Source organism: Adiantum capillus-veneris, chromosome 8 (genome assembly GCF_014529385.1).
Source record: "Adiantum capillus-veneris isolate H3 chromosome 8, ASM1452938v2, whole genome shotgun sequence".
Lineage (NCBI taxonomy): Eukaryota > Viridiplantae > Streptophyta > Polypodiopsida > Polypodiales > Pteridaceae > Adiantum > Adiantum capillus-veneris.
This window is the reverse complement of record NC_140938.1, coordinates 36,609,340-36,633,192: the sequence shown is the minus strand read 5'-3', so window position 1 is coordinate 36,633,192 and position 23,853 is coordinate 36,609,340.

Sequence of the window (23,853 nt, the reverse complement as noted above, 5' to 3'; positions counted from 1 at the left end):
AACATTGAAGATAAGAACCAAATGCTCATTGTACCAAGTGAGACAAAACTTACACCATGAGGAGATAGATTTACCTTCAACTTTTACGTTTTCGATAACTGGAAAGAGGGTATGTAGGAAATAGTTTCTTTTCTGATGCAATTTTTTTTGTGTGAACAGAATTTACTTTTCCTATTTTTCAATATGGATTGCAACTCCTCTCAAGGAGGATTGAGATGAAATTTTTATACCAAGAAGTACCAGAAGGAATAGTACATCTTCTTCCAAGATAAAGCCTGATAAAGCCTATGCAAATTGTATCAAACTGGCATTTGTACAAATGCTCCTTGTCTCTTCTTGTAGCAGACTGACATTTTTTTAATTTCCATATCAATAACAAATGACATTTTGGTTTAGATGTCTTATCTTGTTTGATTTATTGTTTAGATGTTTTGTTTTATATCTTATTTTTTTAAAATTGTTTAGATGTCTTGTTTAATGTCAATGTCATCAATATTATATGCCTTTACAACACTATAAATAGGCCAACCTGGTTATCACCCTTTCTCCTCTTCCTTTTTCTATGAGCAATAGGTCAAGATATATGGGTAAGGATTATTACTCCTTTTCTTCATTTTCTATGATCAAGAAGGCGAAGAGAAAAGCCCATGATAAGCAAGAGGTGGAAGAGAAGGAGACCCTGAGCCACTTTTCACTCTCTCCACCTACTTGAAAGAACTCCCATCATGATTGGAATATTTCCTATGCCCTTCTAGGGTGGGGTTGGAGGATGACATGGATTATGGATTGGGCCTTGACATGTTGCTGTCAACACAATTGGACTATGAAAAACATGCAGAGACAAATGCAAGGGCTGCCACAATTGTAGAAAAAACTGAAATACTTTATTGTGACATACACGAGAAATGGAACCAATGAAAGTTGTAAAATTTACATCATACTTGTAAGGAGAGAATTGGTAATGTCTCTTAACATCATATTTTCAAGGAGAGAATTGGTAATGTTGTCTCTTTACGAGAAATGGAGCCAACAAAAGCTATTCTCAAGGAGAGAAATGGTAATGTTGTCTCTTTACAAAAAAATATAAGCGTGTAATGTTTTCTCTTTATAAAATGCTCTCAAGTAGAGAGTATGTCATGTTTTCTCTTTATAAAATATTATGTAGAGAGTATGTCAGGTAGAATATGTACTGCTTTTACAAAACACTTTTGGGGGTCGTGGGAGTCCTATGACTCTTTCTTGTGCTAGCTTTATCTATTTTGATTGGTGTTTTGGGATCTTCTTCTGTCTACTTTCCCTCCTTAGGCTCAGTCTCCTTGGGCTTCTTCTTATGCTCCTCCTTAGCCTCTTCCTCCTTGGGCTTCTTCTGCTCCTCTTATTCCAATTGATCTAGCAAAGAAATATTAGTGTGTTAGCCTAACCTAGTAGCAATAGCTTTCCCTATTTATATTGTCAAATGCTTACCCTAATAGTCTTTTTTGGATTGCAATAGGTATAGTCAGCCACTAGCTTTTCATTTGTTATCACTCTCCATCTACATGAGAAAGACTCCTCCTGCAATGGTGGCTACACAAATAGAAGAGACAAAATAGATACAAAATTTTAAGCTCAAACTACTAACCTATCAGTTCATGTCATCCATGAGCTTTGTGATAGGAGGAAATTTCTCAATTGTCTCTATTTGCCTTGAGGCAGCCCTATTTAGAAATATTCAAAGCATTGTCACAAAATAATTGAAAGTGGGAGCACTGGGTAAATTATTGGACAATTACACTTATAGCCTAGCCATTCCATAGTGGCCCTCAAGAGAGTTCAATATGAAACATGTTTTATTAGTGATATCATTTTCTATAAGACTCCAGTGAGAGCTATGGCAAGACCATTGTACATTGTCAAAAGCTTCCAAGATGAAAATTTGAAAATGACCTAGGGTTGCAGTAGAAGATACCTCTCATAGTAGGGACAGAGAAGGAGTTCACAAGTTTCAAAATCTATATTGGATAGTCAATTCCTTATGTCAAAAACAGTTCTCAAATAATGAGAGATGGTTGGGTCAACCATATCCACTTTTTGTTGGACATCTAACTTATAGTCATGCATCAATAATCTACAAAGAAATTCAAAGAAAATTTTATAATTACAAATAATCTACAAAAACACATATAAAATGTTGATCGATTAGGCAAACCTTAAGGATGCAATAATAATATATTCATTGATTTCTCTTTGCAAACTTTAAGGATTTCAACACACGCAGCACCCAAGGTAATATTCAAGAAGGTCATCCTCTAAGAAAGCAACAACCAAGAACCCTCTGGATTTGACATATCCCAATGATTAAGGGAATTGAGCTCCAATCTCCCAGAGTACATTTGTTTCTAGCTCCTCCCTATCAACTTTGGGCTCTTCCAAAGCGACTACTCTGTTTTTGCATAGCAACAACAACACGTTGTGAGTTTGTCAAATTTTCTACTAAAAGAATCTATATTACAATGGATTACCTTATAATGATAATCCAACTATTCCAATTGAAGAACCGAGGAGAAATATAAAGAGAAAAATGAAGGCTCGATTGAAATTGAATATGTGAAGCGAGAGAAGAAGAACCGCGATGTAAAACGACCTTGAGTCAACTTTGTGGATCAATGTGGAGTCTGCATCTATATACATGAGTGCAAAATTACCAAGGTAAAATTTGAACTTACACGATTTACGATGCATGGATTTAACCGTGGGGCACGTATCCCAAGATGCATGATTGACATGATGACATTCTATTTGAATCTCTACAAGGGGCTATATATAAAATTTTAAGATCAATCCATCGTATTTTGTGAAAGTCTTTTGTACACATTTCAAAGCTAAAGAGCTCAAAAAATTCCTAAGAAAACATAAAGGTAACCATTTTAATGAGGAATTTTTTGGTAACATTTTTTCTTGTGTTTATGTCATCTCTATGTAAAAATAGAATATACAAACAGCCATCTGAATGCTCTATTTACACATAGCAAAGATACAAAGTCATGTTATCATGTGTATGTGGAAATAGAGCACTCGGATGGCCTCCGAGTGCTCTATTTATGCAGAGCGAAGACACAAAGTCATGATGTCACCTTTATGAAAACTTGAGCACCTAGACGGTCATCCAAGTGCTCTATTTTTTCATTGTGAAGACACAAAGTCATGTTGTTGCCCATTTGCAAAAATCTAGCACTCGAACGGTCGTTCGAGTGCTCTGACCTCATGCAAAAATAGAGCACTCGGACGACCGTTCAAGTGCTCTATACGAAATGTTAGAAATAAGAAGTATATTCTTTTAAAGAATGTGTTGTTGCTCATATGTGAAACTAGAGCACCCAGATAGTCGTCCCAGTGGTATGCAAAAATAAAGCACCCGGTTAGTGCTCTATTTTTGCATAGCAAACACACAATGATAGAAATAAGAAGTATATATTTTTTAAGATGTGGTGTCGCCCATATGAAAAAATAAAACACTCATATAGCCTTCCATGTATCCTATTTTTGCATAGGGACGATATATGACTATAGTTATTTAAGGATGAGTATGACCAATAATGTTTTCAAGTGTATTAAATTTTTTACTTATAAAAAAAAGGCTACTAGAAAGATTTTGAAGGGTTGTGATATTGAAGAGGTTGAGGAGACATGTGATGACAAGTTAATGGAGCTACTATACCAAGTCAAGCAATTGTCTAAGTTTTTCTATGTTAAAGAAATTTTTAATGTTCCTTTTGATTTGGAGAGTTTTGGAATTCTTGACTATCAGAAGGTTTTTTTAAACCTTACCAGGGAGCACAAGCTTGACAACTTTGTACATTTTATTGATAATTTTAAAGCAAGCAATTTAACACTAAGCACAAGCTTCAAGAAGTTGGCATTACTCCAAGATGATTGGAAGAAGGTACATAACCCCTGTCAATGGAATGGAAGTCATGATTGCAAGCTTGTGATTGAACATATATCATTTTTGTTTTGTTTGACTCTTATTCCAATAGAAGGGAGAGCCCAAATGTCTACAACATACAACAGCTGTGAATGTCTAAGATGTGGATGAAAAACCTGAATCTTTCAGAGAGGAAATAAAGAGGCTTGAAAGTAAATATATCTTGGATGTTGTAGAGTTCAAGGTAAGGAACATCACCAAAGTGGAGGAGCCAATCCATATTTCAAAGGACGAGCTTGATCCCTTGATGAGAACAACAACCATGTCCACCTACAAGATAAAGAATAAGGAGTATTTACTACTATAGGATATACAAAACCTCTTTGATCTAAGAGAGGACTACTGTTGGAATTAGGGTTGCAGAGAAACACACACAGCTTGGAGAAGACGAAGGAAGCTCAAGGCACACAATAGAGAGTGTGTTACTTAGTGTGAAATGGAAAGATAGATAGCCCTAGAGTGATGGGAGTATATACAATGCATGGGGGGGAAAACCTCCTAAAAAGGGAAAAAATGCCCCGACAGTCCTAGTGTGTTCAGACACATCACTACCACATGCATATGGTAACAAATCCCCCCTGGAGTGATGCGGTGAACGAGAGCTGGAACATGAGTAAAGGGAAGTGCGATGCCCTGATGACAGGATCAGTCCACAAAGGGGAGTAAGCCCAAAGCTTTGCGGAAAGCTTCAAGCTTCTCACGAGACAATGCCTTTGTGAAAATATCTGCAAGGTTGTCTTGTGTTGGCACATAATCCAAGATGATCTCTCCTGCTGAGAACCTCTCCCTAACATAGTGGTAATGCACCTCAATGTGCTTTGTGCGAGCATGAAAAACTGGGTTCCTCGCAACTGCCAATGCGCTCTGACTATCAGTGTAGATAGTGTTGGCAGTGTCCTGTCCAACACCTAAATCAGCCATAAGGTGTCTGAGCCATACACACTCAACCATAGCTGTGAATACTGCCTTGTACTCAGCCTCACAACTCGAAGTGGCCACAATAGGTTGCTTCTTGCTCAACCATGATATACATGAACTGCCAAGCATGAAGCAAAAACCACTTGTGGACACTCGCGTGTCAAAACAACCAGCCCAATCTAAGTCCGAAAAAGCATGTAAGTCTGGCGGTAATGACCCCCCCTTGGGATAAAACAAGCCAAGATGTAAAGTGCCACTAAGGTACCGGAAAATCCTCTGGACTGCCTGCCAATGCTTAGACCCTGGGCTATGCATAAATCTACTGACCTGTGAGAGTGAAAACTGAATATCTGGCCTCGTGTTGCATACATAAATGAGGCAGCCAACAACAGTTTGGTAAAGAGTGACATCAACAGGATCACCAGCATCATGTAGACTCAACTTCAAACCTGTTTCCATGGGAGTGGCAATAGGTTTGCAATCCTCAAGTCCAAACTTACATAGCAATGTCTCTATGTAACTTTTCTGACACAAGGCAATACCACCATCACACTGCTTAAACTGTATACCCAAGTAATGATGCAACAATCCCAAATCTTTCATCTTGAAAGTAGCATTCAAATCAGCCTTAAATTCAGCAATATGTCTCTCATTTGTTCCATTGATCAGCAAATCATCAACATAAAGAACCACAATGAGAAGTACATCACCCTCACGCTTTACATACAATGTGCTTTCTGTTGGACTGTTACGAAAGCCTTGTTTGACCAAATGAGTGTCAGCTTTCTCATACCAAGCACGAGGAGATTGCTTCAACCCATACAAAGCCTTGTTACATTTGCACACTTTGTCCTCTTGTCCTTTTATGACAAAAATGCGAGGCTGCGTTACATAAACTTCCTCAAATATGTCACCATTCAAGAAAGCAGTAACAATGTCTGATTGATGTACATCCCAACCAAAATGAGTTGCCAATGCACATAGAAAACTCACAGTAGTCATACGACAAGTGGGAGCAAAAGTCTCTTCATAATCTATGCCTTTTTGCTGTGCATAACCTTCTGCAACAAGTCGAGCCTTATGGAGATCGATCTCACCATCCGGCTTGCGTTTCAACTTGTAAACCCACTTCGTACCAATGGCCTTTTTGCCAGGAGGCAAATCACATAAAGTCCATGTGTCATTTTCTATAAGTGCATCATATTCTGATTGGATGGCAGCCATCCAATTTTTTGAATTTTGTGCTTCATCAAAAGACAGAGGCTCCTCAACATCATGTAAGCTAGACACAGCCAAAGAATAACAATCTGATGCATTAGATGCATGGCGAGAGCCTGAACAAGTACTACTAGACAAAGGTCATTTTCAGCCCTTTCCTCATCAAGTACATCATGTACATCTGCATCAGTAATAGGCTGATCTAAAACATTTTCAGAAACCCCCATAGGCTGTACATTTGCCTCATTGGAACTTACATTCGTATTTCCACCACTGAAAAGAGGCAACAAAGTGTCATAAATGTCTTGTGAGCTTACATTACTGTCTCTAGTACATGACAGCAAGGGCTGAACAGAATCTTCCACAAACACTACATCTCGAGAAACCAGAATACGTTTTGTTTGCGGATGATACAACCTGTAACCTTTTCTTTCTGCACTATAACCAACAAAAATACATTTGACAGCCTTATCATCCAATTTTCTGCGCTGCACTTGTGGCACTAAAGCATATGCCAAACAGCCAAAAACACGCATGTGCTCAATAGAAGGTTTTCTATCATGCCATGCTTCATATGGAGTAATAGACTGCAAAGCTTTTGTAGGACACCTGTTAAGTACATAAGTGGCACACATGATGGCCTCAAACCAAAAAGAATGCGGCAAAGCTTGACTTTTGACCATACATCGTGCCATTTCTGTAATTGACCTATTTTTCCTCTCAGCAACACCATTTTGCTGAGGTGTATAAGGCACTGTACATTGGTGTTTTATCCCACGACTAGCCAGAAATGCATTAAATTCATGAGACATATACTCCCCCCCTGGATCGGAACGGAGGGTGCCCATAGTACATTTCGAGACATTTTTAGCCATAGCCAGAAATTGTTTGAAGCACATAAAAACTTCGGACTTCACTTTAAGCCAAAATACCCATGCATGCCTGGAGTAATCATCAATGAAAGTCAGGAAGTACAGGTAATTGCCCAAGGACGAAGTTTGCATGGGCCTACAAACATCACTGTGCACAAGCTGCAACCTGCATGTAGTCCGAACTGAACCATCCTTTGGAAATTTAGAACACTGCATCTTACCCAAAATACAACCTTCACAAACATGTTTGACAGGTGCTTCAAGAGGCGGCAAAGAAGTAACCATATCAGATTTCTGCAAACGCAGCAAACTGGCAAAATTCAGATGACCAAGACGTGCATGCAAAAGTTTTGCATCTGAAATAGCCCTTGAATCTACAACAGCATTTGCAAAATTTTATCCACACTTGTCATACAAAGTGAGCTTATACAACCCATGTCATAAAAGCCTAGATGCAACAATCACCAAAACTGAGATCATGAACTGTACATCTGTCATCCACAAATTTGACTACAAGTCCAAGTCTAGCAAGTGCGGATACAAACAAGAGATTTTTCTTGATCCCAGGTACATAAAGTGCATCAACAAGTGTGAAGGAAATGCCATTAGCAGTAGTGAGCACAATCTTTCCAACTCCCTGAACTGGATAAGAGGCATTGTTGGCACAAGTGACTGAATTCCCATGAGGGACAGACTCGAGAGAGGTAAACAATTCACGATGTGAGGTAATGTGCTTTGTAGCACCACTGTCAAAATACCACACATGTGAATCTGTAGCAATTGACAAGCATGCATCATGGACAGCAGGATTATAAGTGCACTCTGCGCTAAACGCCCATTCTGCATCAACATCAGCATTACAGTCTCCTTTCACAGAAGACTCAACAATGGTTGCATTTGTAGTGGAACCAGCATTTGCAGTGGAACCACCCTCTTTCTTCTTAGCCTCTTTGGCCTTCAACTTAGGACACGACTTGATGAAGTGATCATTGGCTTTACAATAATGGAAACGCATCTTCTTTTTGCCCTTATCACCAGAATTGCCAGATGAAGTGCTGCCAACAGAAGCATTAGGAACAGAATTTTTGCCACTTGCAGCAGAACCATAAGAAGTGGTTGCATTGTTGCTACCACCCTTTCTTTGAGAAGCAATAAAAGCCTGTTCAACTGCACGCTGCCTAGTCCTGTTTTTTCTAGAAAGTGACTCTTGCAATAGCAATGTGCATAATGCATCAAACTTGACAACTTCAGGATTTCCTTGGGTCATCAGTCTCCAAGTACTAGCAAAAGTCTGGTAGGAATCTGGTAAGACATCAAGAACAGTCTGCACAAGGGAACTGTTTGAAATGACTTCACCTGCAGAAATAAGCTGCTCATTGATATCCTTGACACTAGCAAGGAAAGTGTCCATATCATCTTCCTCATGCATAATCTTCGACTCCAGATCTTTACGCAGCAAAGCAATTTTAGCCTCATTGTGGCTTGCATAAAGACCTGCTAGAATATCCCAAGCCTGTTTTGCAGATTTTGCTGAACGGATGTGAGGAACAATGGTGCGCTTCATAGACAATGCAATAAATGCATGAGTGTGCGCATCCTTAACATCCCAACGAGCTTGTTCTGCCGTAGGCAAAACAACTCTAACAGCTGCAATCCTTGCAGCAAGACCTGCAACATCCTCAACATCGCCTACATCCTCTGAACCAAGACGTACATCAATGCCCTGCACAATGTTCCAGACACCCTTTGACACAAGAACATGTTGTATCATATAAGCCCACATAGGGTAGTTGTCCCCATCCAGCCTGTCCTCAACAACAAATATCTTGAACACATCTGTGTTGTTGTTGTCAGCTATGGTAACCTAGTCATATAGTCTACAGCCACTAGAATGTAGAGTTTACCATTTTTTGTCCTAGGAGGAGGACCCATAGCATCAATGCCCCACTTTTCAAAGGGTCCATTTGCAAGCACTATTTGCCTCGAGCCATGCACCAACCTTCTATTTCCATTTATTTGACAATTGTGACAGCTTTTACACCAATGTTGAACATCCACATGCAAACTTGGCCAAACATACCCCGCAAGCGAAATCTTCTTCACAGTTAGTTCTTGGGCAAAATGACCACCACATGTTTCTTCATGCAAACCTTTTAGAATGGCTGGAATTTCCTCGATAGTTGGTACTCTTCTGCACACTTGATCCTTCCTTCTTTGATAGAGGGAACCTTCTAGGAAGAGATAGAAACTTGCCTTCTTCATGAGTCTCTTCTTCTGAGCTTTAGTAAAGTCTTGTGGAAACTCGCCCTCCAAGATGTAGCCAATAATGGGAGCCGATGACTCCAACCCCTGCTATCTTGGTTGCTTGACAACTGCTGCCACCATGATGACCTGCACTTCTTTCTCAACACATGTAACTGCTTGTTGTGCAAGTAAATCGGCATCTTCATTTTGTTTCCTAGGAATATGATATAGTTGCACTTCTTCAAACTGATTAAACAACCTACGAATGGCATGAACCTTTGTCTTCAGGCTTTCATTCTTGCATGCCCAAATGCCTAAAATTTGTTTAACAATGAGAAGTGCATCTCCCTTTACCATGAGACGTTGTATCCCTTGGCCAATGCACATCTTCAAACCATGAAGTAGTGTGTCTTAATCTGCTTCATTGTTGCTAGTTGAACCTGGTAGATTGACCTTCTCTTTCATGACCACCTCTCCACTTGGGTTGAGCAATACTAGCCCTCCCCATGATTTTCCTGTGACTCGTCTAAAAGCTCCATCAAAGAACAAGGTAAAAGCATCAGGAATACTTTTAGGTGGTGGCAATGGTAGGGTCTTTACTTCAGGCACCTTAATCTCCTTCTCATGTACCCTATAAGTAAGGATCCCTGCCAATTGTGCATGCACACTATCTTCTACCTTGAAAGAGTATTGAAACTCTTGCAATTCCATAATCCACTTTGAGATTCTACTGCTAAGATTCATTTGAGATGACACCCAAGGAAACAAATTTTTTGCAGTGAGAATTACAAAAGGTTTTGGTAGCAGGTAGGATCTAAACTTTCTCACCGCAAACATGAGAGAAAGCATCATGAGTTCTGCTTCTATGTAGCCTCTCTCCAAAGTACTCATGACCCTACTAGAAAAGTAGATGGGTCGCATCCTGGTACTGTGGGGATCTTGTTGTAATAAAACTGCACCAATTGTTTCCTTCCCAACACTAGAGCTAGCAAAGAATGTGTACTCCCAACAAGGAGGCATGAGTGTTGGTAGCTCTGACAAAATGACTTTAATGTTACAAAAATATTCTTCAAGCTCATCAAAACAAACAAACTCAACTTGTTGTGTCAACTTTTGCGAAGGGTGAAGTAACTCCGAGGCTAAGTGAATGAAGCGTGACATATACTTCACCTTCTGAATGAAAGAGATGGCCTCCTTAAAACTTTTCGGTGATGGGAGCTCAATAAGAGCCTTTGCCTTTAAAGGATCCACCTCAATTCCTTTATAGGAAACCTTGTGACCGAGCAAGATCACTTCATCCTCTCCTATGTGGCACTTGTCCGGGTTGAGTTGACCTCCCATGTCATAAAGCTTCTTCAATCCTTCTTCTACCCTTTGTAGATGCAATGATTTTGAGCTATAAATGCACAAATCATCAATGAACACCCTAATTGACTTTCCAAAGAATGCTTGAAACACCATGTTCATGAAACGTTGGAAAGTTTCAGGAGCATTTGTCAGGCCCAAATGGCATGACTCTAAAAGCATAACAACCCCAAGGAGTGATGAAGGTTGTTTTCAGTTGGTCCTCCAATGAAATCCCTATTTGAAAGTAACCTGAGTAGCCATCACACACAGTGTACTTCTCATGACCAGCTACCTCATTTATTATCTCATCCTGAAATGGGAGGGGAAAGTGATCTCTTTTTGTTGCCTCATTGAGTGGACGGTAATCCACACACACCCTCCACTTCCCGTTTTTCTTGGGAGTGACAACAACGGGAGAGACCCACTCTGAATTCTCTACTGGATAAATAAAACCTGTTGCTAGAAGCTTTCTTACCTCCTTGAGTAGAGCCTGCTCCTTGATGACTCCTAGCATTCGTAGCTTTTGAGCTTTAAGTTTTGCCTCTGGCTTTAGCTCAATCTTGTGTTGAACATCATCTACTCCACGCACGTCGGTGTAGTCTTTAGAAAAAAGCTTGGGAAATTTCCTTAACACACCTTTGAACTCCTCTCTTTCATCCTTTGTAAGTGTTGTAGACAACATACCTTCTAACATTCCTTCATCTTCCACATTTTGGTTCTCTTGGGAACCTACCTCCTCCAAACCTTGACAAGAGGTCTCTTGGTTGGTTGGCTAAAACCTTACCCCCATGACTTCGATGGGAGACTCCTCTTCAGTAATGTTGCCGCTACTTTCTTCTTCTGAAGTGTTATCAGTCCAATCTTCTTCCATCTCACTTTGAGATGATTCTTCATGGAGCTCCTCTTGCCGTTGCTCCTTCATGTCAAAGACAACCTTCTTATGATTGTCGTTCCTGCAAATTAATTTTCCACTCTCCCAATCCTGCAAAGATCGCATTTTCATTGGCCATGGTCTTCCTAGGATAAATGGATAACCACTTCCCTTGGTCGACATAACATAAAAATCCACGGCCTTCTTAATGCCAAAGGCCTCTACAAAGACATTTTTACAAATTCCTACACACCTAGCCTTGCTATTGTTTGCCATCTTGACTTTGATTTCAGGTGTCTCATGGATGTGCATACCTAGTCTTTGCATGAGTCCCTCTGTCATGATGCAAATTTGTGCACCCCCATCCACTAGACCTTTCCTAACCAATCTCCCTTTTATGTAACAATCTAGCACATGTGTAATGTCCTCATTCATTTCAACTTGTGCAATTTTTACAATAGGCACACTCTCTTTGACCTTTCTCCTAGTGCTAACTGCCCTTGTTAAATCCCTCCGAACTTGTGGACATAATGCAAGAAATTGAGGCCATGAGATATCAGGACCCTTACCTCTCATGTCTTCCAACAAGTTGTACGGAGCCATACCATGTCCAAGAGGAAAGTCTTGGAGGTTAAGACGACGCTGCGTCCTCTTGGTTTCCTTGGTCTCCTTTGCCTTCTTTTCTCATCCATGGTCACTTTGTGATGTAACCCCGTCTTTCTCCTTACCTTTCCCTCGGCCACACTTAATGCCATTTGCTTCCATGTCCACCTCATTGGAATTTGTCACCTCTACCACATGCACATTTGGATCTGGCAAAGGTGGAACTCCTTCCACTCCTCGTGGAGGTGGTCTTGCTCCATTTGGCCTTTGTAGAAGCCGTGGTTGTTGAATAGTTCGATCACCTACACTCATCACTGGGTAATTCAAGTTAGGTCTTCCTGGCTCCCCACGGGGCCAAGGACAATTATACATCCCATGTCCAGACTCTCCATAATTCCAACATTGCAAGAATCTCCTAGGTCGTGGTGGATCTCGCTCTTCTGACTTCTTTGCTTGCCCCTTAGGACCTACAGCTTGTGCAAGGTGAATTGACAGGTTACTTAAGGATTTATTTAACTTTTCAATTACCTCTGTTGTTACCTCTGGAATCTCTCTGGATGTTGATGCTTGTAATTTTCCCTTAGGTCTAGGATCCTCTATTGGAACCTCTCCTCTTAGGCACTTGAGTTTCCTATACTTCTCAACAACTCTAGTTTCAGCTGCGTCAAAGGTAGCAGGTGCACCCGCCTCAACTTTAATCTTGAGTGTGGGAAAGAGACCGGCTATGAATCTCTCCTTCTTTAGGAACTCTGCACCATCACCAAGGTTAGCAACATTTCTCACCCATACAGCCCAAAGACGTAGAAACTCTTGTTTGTACAAGTAGTAGTCATCTAAGTCTTTTTGCTTATGAGAAACAATGTCATGCCATAGTTTTTGAGTGTTTTGGGGATCAAAGAAGTATTTCATGAAACGATTCAAAACTTCTATGTAATTCCCCTTAACTTCTTCAGGCAAAGAGTCAAACCAAGTTTGGTACTCTTTTTGGACATGTGGGGTGCGTCGTTTACTTATTTAGGTGAATGTAAAAAAATGTGGAGAGTATCATTACAAGGGCTCATGAGCGCTTGATGCAGAAGATACAGACGCACATGACCACCACAACTAAGACGAAGACGATGGCTGCCAGCAAGCCCAGCCCTATGTCGCCTCCTCCCGCGTGGAATGCTCCACTCCTCGCCTCCGCTCTTCGCATGTAACGGGTCAGGCTCATCAACATCACTGTCAAGCCCACCTCTCCCTTGGTCTGCATGTATGCGTGCAGAGAGAGAGAGAGAGAGAGAGAGAGAGAGAGAGAGAGAGGCTCTAAGCGGTCCCGGGCTTTCTTGAGAGGGTTACATTCTGTGGAGTCTCCTTGACTACTTGTTCAAAGACGTGTGCCGCACATGGGTCGCCTCCCAACCTCTATTTCATAAGTATAATTGCTCTCCCTAGGTCTCCATTTTTCCTTGCCCCTTTTTTGAATAGACCTCATCTTCTCTTTTTAAAATGCATTTGTCTAAGGCATGAAAACCTCCCGAAAAGAGTGTATTGACTTACAATTTCTCTTTAGAGTTTTGAAACACAAAGAGAGAAGAAATAATACGTTCCATGTACATTTTGGAAAAGGGATAAATTTACAAATATTTGGATTTCCTAGTTGGACATGGTTTAGAAGGAAAGTGTGTTTAGTCAAGATATTGTCTTTTGCTAAGGCTAAACGACGGAACCTTAGGAGGTAGCTCTAAACTCCAAACCGCATGTCCTCAAAGAGTTGGTCTAACGGTAAGGCTTTGGAATCTCAACCTATGGGTTGTGGGTTCAAATCCCATGTTGGGTCCTTGCCTACGCCTAGCTCTTGCTTGATGGTAAGCTGCCCTTGCCTGACATGTTACATGGCTAATATTTCAAAGGGATAAACACCTCCCCTTGTGGGCCCTCTAGTGTGTAAAAAAAAAATTCAAAACCCCACCGTTCCGAAAGTAATATGATTTCTTTTTATTTTATCCTCAATATATTGAAGCCCTAGTTGAGGGACACATGTCTAACATGAAGATATGCACACAACGTGCTACCTTTCATACTTCTCACTTTGTTTTGACAAGCCAACCGGCAATGTTTGAGAAAGGTTTGCCTCAACTTAGCCTTGAGCTGGTTATAGAATAGCCAGTTGCAAATTAAGGTAAAGAGAAGAAAAATCAACAAAATTTACAAGAAAATAGTTCAAAAGTCTTGCAAATTAAAAAAATTCTACTAGTATTTCCAGTTTGCATCTTGGCAAGGAGGAAATTGAGCTATCCAAGAAAAAATACTTTCGCGAATCTTGACCCAGCGAAGGTGAAAAGTCACAATGGGCTACATAAGAGGAAGAGACAGAGAGTGTATGATCAACTACTCAATAGGAAGGAAGGAAGACAAGGTGAAGACTTCACGATGGCCTCAAGAAGGCAACAATTTTCGCTGCAATAAATTGAGCGATTATTAAAACACATTTGACATGTTGAGAGAGAGAGAGAGAGAGAGAGAGAGAGAGAGAGAGAGAGAGAGAGAGAGATGCACATAGATGCCAACACATTTGTAAGATTCTTTCTCATATATATATATATATATATATATATATATATATATATATATATATATACATATACATATACATATACACACACACACACACACACATATATATATATGTGTGTGTGTGTGTGAAATAACATTTAACATTGCATTATTCATTATAATTTATTAAGCAAGTCAGATGTGAACAATCAATTTTTAAAATTATATGGCGTTATTTTTTTGAAATGACTTGAAATGTCAACAATCAATCAACTTTTAAAACTTTATGGTGTGATTTTTTTTAAAAAATGTCTTGAAATATAAACACTCAAAGTTAATGTGATGACGACCATTGGATGGTGAGAGGTGCAAAGATAATTTGCACGTTTTTTCTATCACTCCCCTATGGCCTTCTTGACAAAAAATGTCTTTTCGACCTATAACAATTGAAATCTTCCTTTCTTTTTAGTTAGTCAATAGGTCCGTTGTCACTCCTTTCATTTTAGAGCTTAACATGCCTTGACTTTTTTTCTATTTTATTGTTTCTTCATATTTCTAGTAAGAGGCATTAATATAATTATGGGATGATTTGCATTAATAGAATCTAAGAAGATGTCATATGGTTTGAAAAGCGAAAGTCGAAGGAGATAAGGATAGGCAACAACTATGGGTGGGGTGTGTGTTAGCGCAGGGCGTGGACAAGAGGCAACGCGATGGATAGGGGGAGTTCGAATTTGACGTGCGATCAACTGTTGTTTTTTAATCTAATTTTATCTACAATAGCTATACTTGTAGTGGATTCAACCTCTTTCTTTTTGGTCTCTATTGACTTCAACTTAGGGTATTTCTTTATCAAGTGATCATTAGCCTTGCAATAATGGCAACACATCTACTTCTTGTTCTTTTCACGAGAATTTTCAAACGAGATATCCCAACAGAAGTATTAGAAACATGTGATTTTTCACTCACTAAAGAACCATGAGAAGTGGAAACATTGTTATTACCACCTTTTCTTTGAGCAACAACAAAAGCCTGTTTAATTGCAAGTTGTTGAGAAGTTGGTGTGCGTGCCAGGAAGGTACCGAACCTTTGGCTGTGAGAGCTTGTGAGGAGGTAGAAAAGGATTCACTCAATAAAGTGTGGAATGTGGTGGTGAACACTTAAAGTGCAACCATAGAAGACTCTCTCTCTCACCCATTTACGTACACAAAGAACTCTCAAAATAAAACAAAGATGAAAATATCCAAACTTAGATTATATCAAATCAAGGGTAAGATGAAATAATTTATTGATGCATTTATAGCAGCTAACCTTTGTTTCTCAAATAACCTCTGAATTGTTATTGGAAACTGTAATTTCGTGCTCACCATGTTGTATATATTTTGCCTATCAATTGGAATGAGTTGTCTTCTTGTTCATAACCAAGCAAAACTCACTCTCGAAAGCAAATAAATATGTACACATCGAAAGAGTTAGAATAATCTAGGAGTGATAGAATAATGGGGAGCGAAGAGAGGATAATTTCTTGTAGTGTTTTAAGTCCAAAAATAAATACAATTCTTTGTTGGAAGTAAATTTTACGATTTAAACATACCTTAACCATAAGAGATTTGCACAAAATGAATAAGTTTGTGTGGGTTATTTATTTAGAGCGATATAAGCATAAAGAAAAAGGATTTAGTTATGGCCGGTAGTTAGGATGTGAGGAAGATAGAGGCTTATGTAGAGATAAATATGTGGTTATAGAGTGAGATAGTTGGAGAGATAGAATAACAAAGAATCTAAGGGAGAGAGATAGATTTGGTTAGAGAAGGATATAGATGGAGAGATAGAAAAACAATAGATATAAAGAGTAACATCTTACAGAATACATCCACAAGTATGTTGTTGATTTGTTGAAGAAACAAATGATTTATAGCCTTTGTCACCTTCTTAGAGCAATCAAAATCCTTTGTTGAACGAGTGATCGAAAGATGTGTTCAATAGATGATCATAGGCTTGTCAAAATGTGTGTGTGCTTGTAAATTTAGCTAGAGCTTCCCCAAGGCGTACATAGAAGTTGGTCCTCTCTATTTTTACTCCCTTCTACTAACATTACTTTATTCATTACTCTTGATTTCTTTACAAGAGAAGAGAGGTCTTTATATAGATGGGAGAGAACCTTCAAGAGCTCCGCGTGATTCAATGTGAACAGGGGATGATGAGCGTAAAAAAATGATTTGTTCTTTTGTGGTGTGGACAAGACAAAAATTCCACAAAAACATGTATTTTTTCTCTCTGCAAAAGTCTTCAGATGGATCCCTTTGCATTGAACTTCCTTATGGCTAAGTATGATCATTATGTCACGGGGATAAGCACCACATGCAATGAAAAATAACAGACTGAACAACTTTATGCACTTCAATCAAATAACAACTAAACTGAAAGAGATACACAACACACAAGACGTGGAGTGGCGGAGTTCCATCCCAAGAGAGCATTGGTCCCAAACCTTGGTGCACCTTTTGGTATTTCTTTATATTGCTTGAACAAGGTATACTCTATGGCTCTTGCTCTGCATTTATCCACGGTAGAATGCCAGAGTTCTTGGTCATTCATTCAAAATCAGTTACATGAAAAGCTTCAAGTTCTAGGGCACCACATGCCAACAGAAAAGAACAGACTCAACAACTTTATACACTTCAAATAACAACTAAACTGAAAGAGATACATGATACACGAGATGGCGAGTGACAGACTTCCATCCCAAGAGAGCACTGGCCTTAAACCTTGGCATCCCTTTCGGTATTTCTTTATATTGCTTCAACACGGTACACTCTCTGGCTCTTGCTCTGCATCTAGCCACGATAGAATGCCAGAGTGAGAGCCCACAATGCGAAACTCAAAAAACCTTACAGTTGCCACGTCAACATAATTAGTGCCAAAAAACGGAATCAATAATATTTTTGCGTCAGCTATCACAGCAAAATCCAAAAATCACAACAAATCACAGCGTCGTTGGTTTTCTAGAGGTATCTCATCTAATAAGGAATACGCACATCACAATGCAATAGAAATGCTCACATATGTATATTACATGACACAATGAATATCCTCGTTGAGCACTCCCCCGAGACAAACGATTTGTGGTATGAAGCTACTCAATGACTACCTCATCACTCACCCCACAAATAACCTGAAAAGGCCTGATCCATGAGCTCAGAGGATTGGTACAGCCAAACGCTCCCCAGACCGTAGCCTACCTCACTTAGAGGTTCAAGCATACAACAAAACGCTCCCTTGACATCCCGTCTGCGTCGTTTGGATGTTTTCTAGCCTATAACGAAATGGTTGCTGGACATCCCGTCTGCTTCATTCCGAGGTTTTCAAGCATACAACAAAATGCTTCCTAGACGTCTCGTCTACGTCATTTCGAGGTTTTCAAGTATACAACAAAACGCTCCCCAAACATCCCGTCTGCATTGTTTCGAGGTTCAGACAATACTAGAACAACATTTCTCACTACTCCACCCGAGAGTAAACCACCAATCATTGAAACCAATATCAAAACCTGAGTCAAACAATTCAAATCAACACCAAGATAGGTTCAAAACCAATACCATCCATTTCAAACAAATTCTAAACAGGATTAATAAACATGTTCCTCAAACAGAACTCAATTAAACATAAAAAGCAATCCTCAACATCAGTCAAGCTCAAAAAATGATTTTCTTTCCATTTTGAAACCTGCATCAAAATTAGGTTTAGATTTCTTCCATAAGGTTGTAGCCAACCGCAACATGGTTCATAAGCTCTTGAATAGCCAAAATAAGCCTCCACGAGCAATGTTTTTGTGGCGGTGATGGTGGCCTCAAGATATAGCAATCACAATGGGCCTCGAAGGTTATTAGCTCGGGAAGAGACACCGGATAAAAGATGTCCAAAAATTCCAATTTGTAATCTGCTAGGTTCCATGGCAAGCATTTCAGGCTACCCCACTTTGCTAGAAGCTACACTCCAAAGAAAGATGGTTGAAAGCATATAACTTCGGACAAAAATTTTCTTCAAAGTTTACCAAGTCCTTGGTGTGTGCGACTTGGTAGCTATAAGCATCTACCATTGCATGGCACTGCCTCTGAGAAAAACAATGGCTTGAGAAAAAAATCCTTGATCCTTTTCTTGCAAGTGATCTTTATGGCTTATACCCTATAAGAGAGAGCGATGAAGACGGGAGCGTGCCCGATGCGCGATGAAGTAAGGGTGGAGTCGCTAATAATTTCGAGGTTGGGACAGCATATTCTTTGATAAACTTGGAAGCGCCATCTTTCTCTACTTGTTCTTTGGTAGGACCGATATGATTTCATAAAAGCACACGCCTGAAGCTCTAATACCCTGTCAGGGGGATGGGAACCACGTGCCAATGGAAAAGAATAGATTGAATAATAGTATACACTTCAAATAAGAGCTGAATCGAAAGAGATACATGACACGCAAGATGGGAAGTGGTGGAGTCTCATCCCAAGAGAGCACTAGATTCAAACCATGGCACCCCTTTCGATATTTCTTTGTATTGCTTGAACAAGGTACATTATGTCGCTCTTGCTCTGCATCCTCCCATAGTAGAATGCCAGAGAAAGAGTCCACAATTCACATTTGAAGGCCCTTCACCATTCAAAAGCAATTACACGAAAAGCTTCGAGTTCTAAAAGAATTTGCTGTCCAAAAGCTGCTAGCCCAAAAAGCACAAAAATCCATACAGCTGCCACATCAGAACAATCAACGCCAAACATGGAAATCTGTACTACTGTGATGTCAGCTATCAACGTGAAATCCAAAAATTTATACAGCTGCTACCACATTATCATTCTCCATGCTTTGTGTGTGTATATAGGAAGGTCCCGCTTTTATTTGATCTCTTTTGGTCACTTGGGTCCCATCTAACGGGGTCTCGTAAGTTGGTGGGAACTCTTTTAAAAAATAGGCCTCTCGGTGAGACTTTGAAAGTTGATGTAAACTTCTTCTTAGGTTTTAGGCCTCTTGATCGAGATCTGCAGGTTAGCTCCGTTCTTTAGTGGCTGGACACATCAGCAGTTTGACACATGATCTTTGAAAAGAGTGTCAAAGAGTTTATATACATCTCAATAGAAAATCAATATTAATTTAAAATAGAAAATAAAATATAATAAAAATAAAAAATAAGATAAATATAGTATACTCGTGATAGCTATAGGATCTAGATAATCATGATGGCTATAGGGTCTAGATATGAGATAAAAGTGAATAAATAAAACGCACAATCATTAAGGCTTGTTATCCTTGTAAATTTCAAAAATAAAGTTTAGAAAGTTACTATGAAGATTATTTAGATAAAGAACATATACATACTTATATATATTATTAGAAATGCTATAATGTATGTAAAATGGAGTCATAGTATTTATTCTCATGATGTTCGTGCCATGACATGACATCCATCCCCTCTAAACCTGCATATCCTCCGGTATGTTTTTGATTCTTGCAGGTTCAATCTTTGTTCATGTATTCTCACTTTCTTCTTCTCTAAGATCATTTAACATATTGTCTGAATCTTCTTCTTCACCGTCCTCCGTAACAATAACTGGATCACTTTCACCTCTTCTTTTAACACTTTGATTCTTTTCCCAACAATAGGAACCTTCAACTCTATCCCATCTAGATCACACAAAGTGTCAGTAGAATTTTCATTGACATGCTTTACTACATATGGTCCAAACCATATTTTTGAGAGCTTTTGCATGACAATATATTGGTTGTCAAAACTACTATCATACATCAAAACCCAATCACCCTTTTCAATTTTCTTTCTTCTAAGTCCATGTGTCTTATCAAAGTATTCTTTGTTCTTCATTCTTGTATTCTTCAAGTGAAATTTTGCAGCCTCAATGTTTTCAGGCCTCCTTTCTAGTTTCCTTATACGTAAGGCAAGAAGCTCTTTCGTGCTAATATTATTATGCCAAGGTAGCACATTCTATGTGGGAATTGCATCTTCTATTGGTATGACAAATTTTTGACCATATATAAACTCCGTAGCCATATAACTAGTTACAAGGTATGTGTTGTACGATCAGCCCATAAAGCACATGGCAACAATCTTGGCCACTAACCAAGTTTTCCCTTGCAAGCCTTAGTAAATCTTTGATGATTGGAGGATGCCCGGCCTCTTTCACTTTTTTCATTGCCTTCAGAGTTGTAAGGTGTAGTAAGGCAAATCTTGATTCCTTATATGGAAAAAAATTCCTTTGCTTTCTCGACATCTAGCTCACCTCTGCCTGCATTAATCTTTTCCACATAACCATAACAAAAAACCACATTATCAAGAAGGAATTTGCATACAGCTTCTATGGTTTTTGTCCTTAACGTTGGTCCTTCAACCTGGTTCGTTAGGTCCTCTCGTGCAAAAACTAAGTATCTCATCTGCTAGAGTCCTAAGGTCATTGTGACTATATACACAACCCTTTTATAGACATGGATAGTAGATATATAGGGTGCAAGTCATCACGATATTGTATATTTGAATACATTTGACAAGTTATACATGACTCTACATATTGAGATACATCTTTATACATACCCTTCCACCAATATTTTTCTTTCAACTTACAGAAGGTTGCCCACATATCTCTGTGTCCAACCCATAGACTCTCATGAAACTCTTGCATGAGCTTTTCTTGTATCTTTTTATTACATATAACCCTTTGTGGTGTAGCACCCTTTTGTTTAGAATGCCTCCATAAGTAACCATCCTTCAGAAAGTACCCATATGCTTTCTTGCATATTTTCTTGAACTCTTGTTCACACCAATCATTTTGTTTTGTTGGTGTATCAAGTAGCTTCCAATATATCAACTATATGTTCAGAATGTGGAATCCAAATAACATAAATACACATGCTCTCAAAAACCTTTTAATCTTAGTGATGCTAGTCCATGTTTCCATCATTCTTTAGATGACATCTATCTTTGTTGGACAAGGTTTACTACTATATGGACCGCACATGTACCTCAGAATAAGCCCTTCATTGACACCAAACATATAATTTTTCATTGACAAATCAAGATTCACTTCTTTCAGCCTATACTAAATTTTATCACAATCATTCATGTGATTTTTCACAAACTTGCGGCACCTCCCAAAATCCAAAGCTTCATCTTCTTCACATCCTTTGATAAGCAAATCATGAATGAAAGACATTTTGGTTTGAGGAATAAAGTCTTGTAAGACCTTATTCACATCATTGATCATATATGCAAACGAGTTGGTTGTTCTTTGCGATAAGGTACACATTCCTACCAAGTCCAAAGGTGTCCTCATGCTTGTTAAGTCCCTACTTTTAATAGCTAGTTAGAATTGATCATACCCTAAGTAGAGATTCCCTATTAAATAAATGGCCTTTCATGCAAATGCCTCTACAAACTCATCAACAATTGATTCTGTACCCACATTCTTGATTGTGACCTTGTTTACATGTTGTATGTCTTGGATAAAACGCAAAGCACCATTCTTCTTTGGGATTGTGAATTACCTATTTGAGTATGGAGCATAAGAAGACTTCAAAATCCTCATTTTAGTTTTCTCATTTAACAATTCTACTAGCTTTGAAAAATGAACCTTTGGAATTGGAATAGGCCGTAGAGTCTAAGGTACATGAGGTATCGCAAAAATTACCATAGGACTTATAATAAAAGGATTAACACATCCTATCTCATGTGGCTAAAATGCAAAATCCTTACCATGTTTTGAAAGCATTTCTTTGAAGCACTTTGTCTCCTCCTTTGTTAGAAGGAATAGTTCACATACTTTCAAAAGTAAATGTAGCCTTTGATGTGCTATGTGTGGTCTAGATATCAGCTCGTCAAATACTCTAATTGTAGGAAACCCAACAAGGGTACGCAACACCAGGAAGCTTTGGAAAATTTTAATATATGCACAACAAGAATTCCTTTGTAAATGATGACACTTACTATTGAGATATTCTCTTGCAATAATAATCTTGTAAAATTTGTTTCTTCAAGTAAGAACTACTTCAAAATTTCTTCTTGACATGCTTTTATATATGATTAATACAAATGAAGCCCCCTTGAGATTTGAGTCTACTCAAAAGTTTTGAAAGTTTTTAAAATAATTTAGGGCTTTTTGAAATTTTGGATTAAAATTTTCTAAATTTAAGAGGTATTCAAAAAAGGTTTGAGATTTTCAGATTTGTCCTCTTCCTCCTTTCCCCCCTCTGTCTCTACCTACAATAGACATCAAGAAATAAGTAGGGGTTACCCCTATTGTATACGTTTATGGCACCTCTATTTAAAACCCCCCTTCCTTACACTCACATGTGATGTCATACAAAACTATATAGTGAATCCCCCGGGGTAACTTGAGGCATCATGTAGCAAGTGTAATGCATCCCATCTTCCAAACCACTTATGTATGTCCTGCATCCATCCCATGCTTAAGATCTTGCTTTTATACGTCTTTTGAACTTTTTGGCTTGCTTCCCATGCAATTGTACGAAGTCTATCTAAGGGGTTTTGATGCATTTTTATCATGTAATCCACAATCCTTTCCATGCCCATAACCTCAATTGAAGAGATCCTGACTCAAGAAGTATGAGAATATATGGTGATTAACTTGAAGAAAGTTTGTAAGAAAACGCTTTTGGACATTCTCAAACTCTTTGTAAGCAATTTTTGAGATGCTCCTGTCCCACACTTCAACTCCATAAAGAAGAACCGGTGTCACCAATGTGCCAAAAAAGTACTTCTTGAGGACCAACAATTGATGTTTTCGTTTTTCACATTACATATGTTCTCAAATGCATAGTACTCTCTCTTTTTCGCTTCCAAATGATTCATATCACATTCATGTCACTTGTGATTGCCTGAAATCTCAAGGCCAAGGTACCTAAAGCTCTCAACAACTTCAAGTGTCTCATTGTTGTACATAATGCATGGCTTCTCCTTATGGTTGATTTTCACAAGCATAACCTTTGTTTTGGATTCATTAACAATTAGTCCACTATGCAAGCAAAAGTTCTCAAGGACAACCATAAACTTTTGTGCATCCTCTAAAGTGTATGCTAGAAGCACTACATCATCCGCATATAACAGAAGCATGATTATTACATTGCAAATAGTGACCTCTTCAACACCTTCTTCTTGCATAAAGTCAAGTACCATTTGTTCCAATTGATTGATTTATAGACCAAAGAGAGTAATCAACAACGGATATTCTTGTTTAACTTCAATAGTCCTTGCAAATGTTTTTGAAATT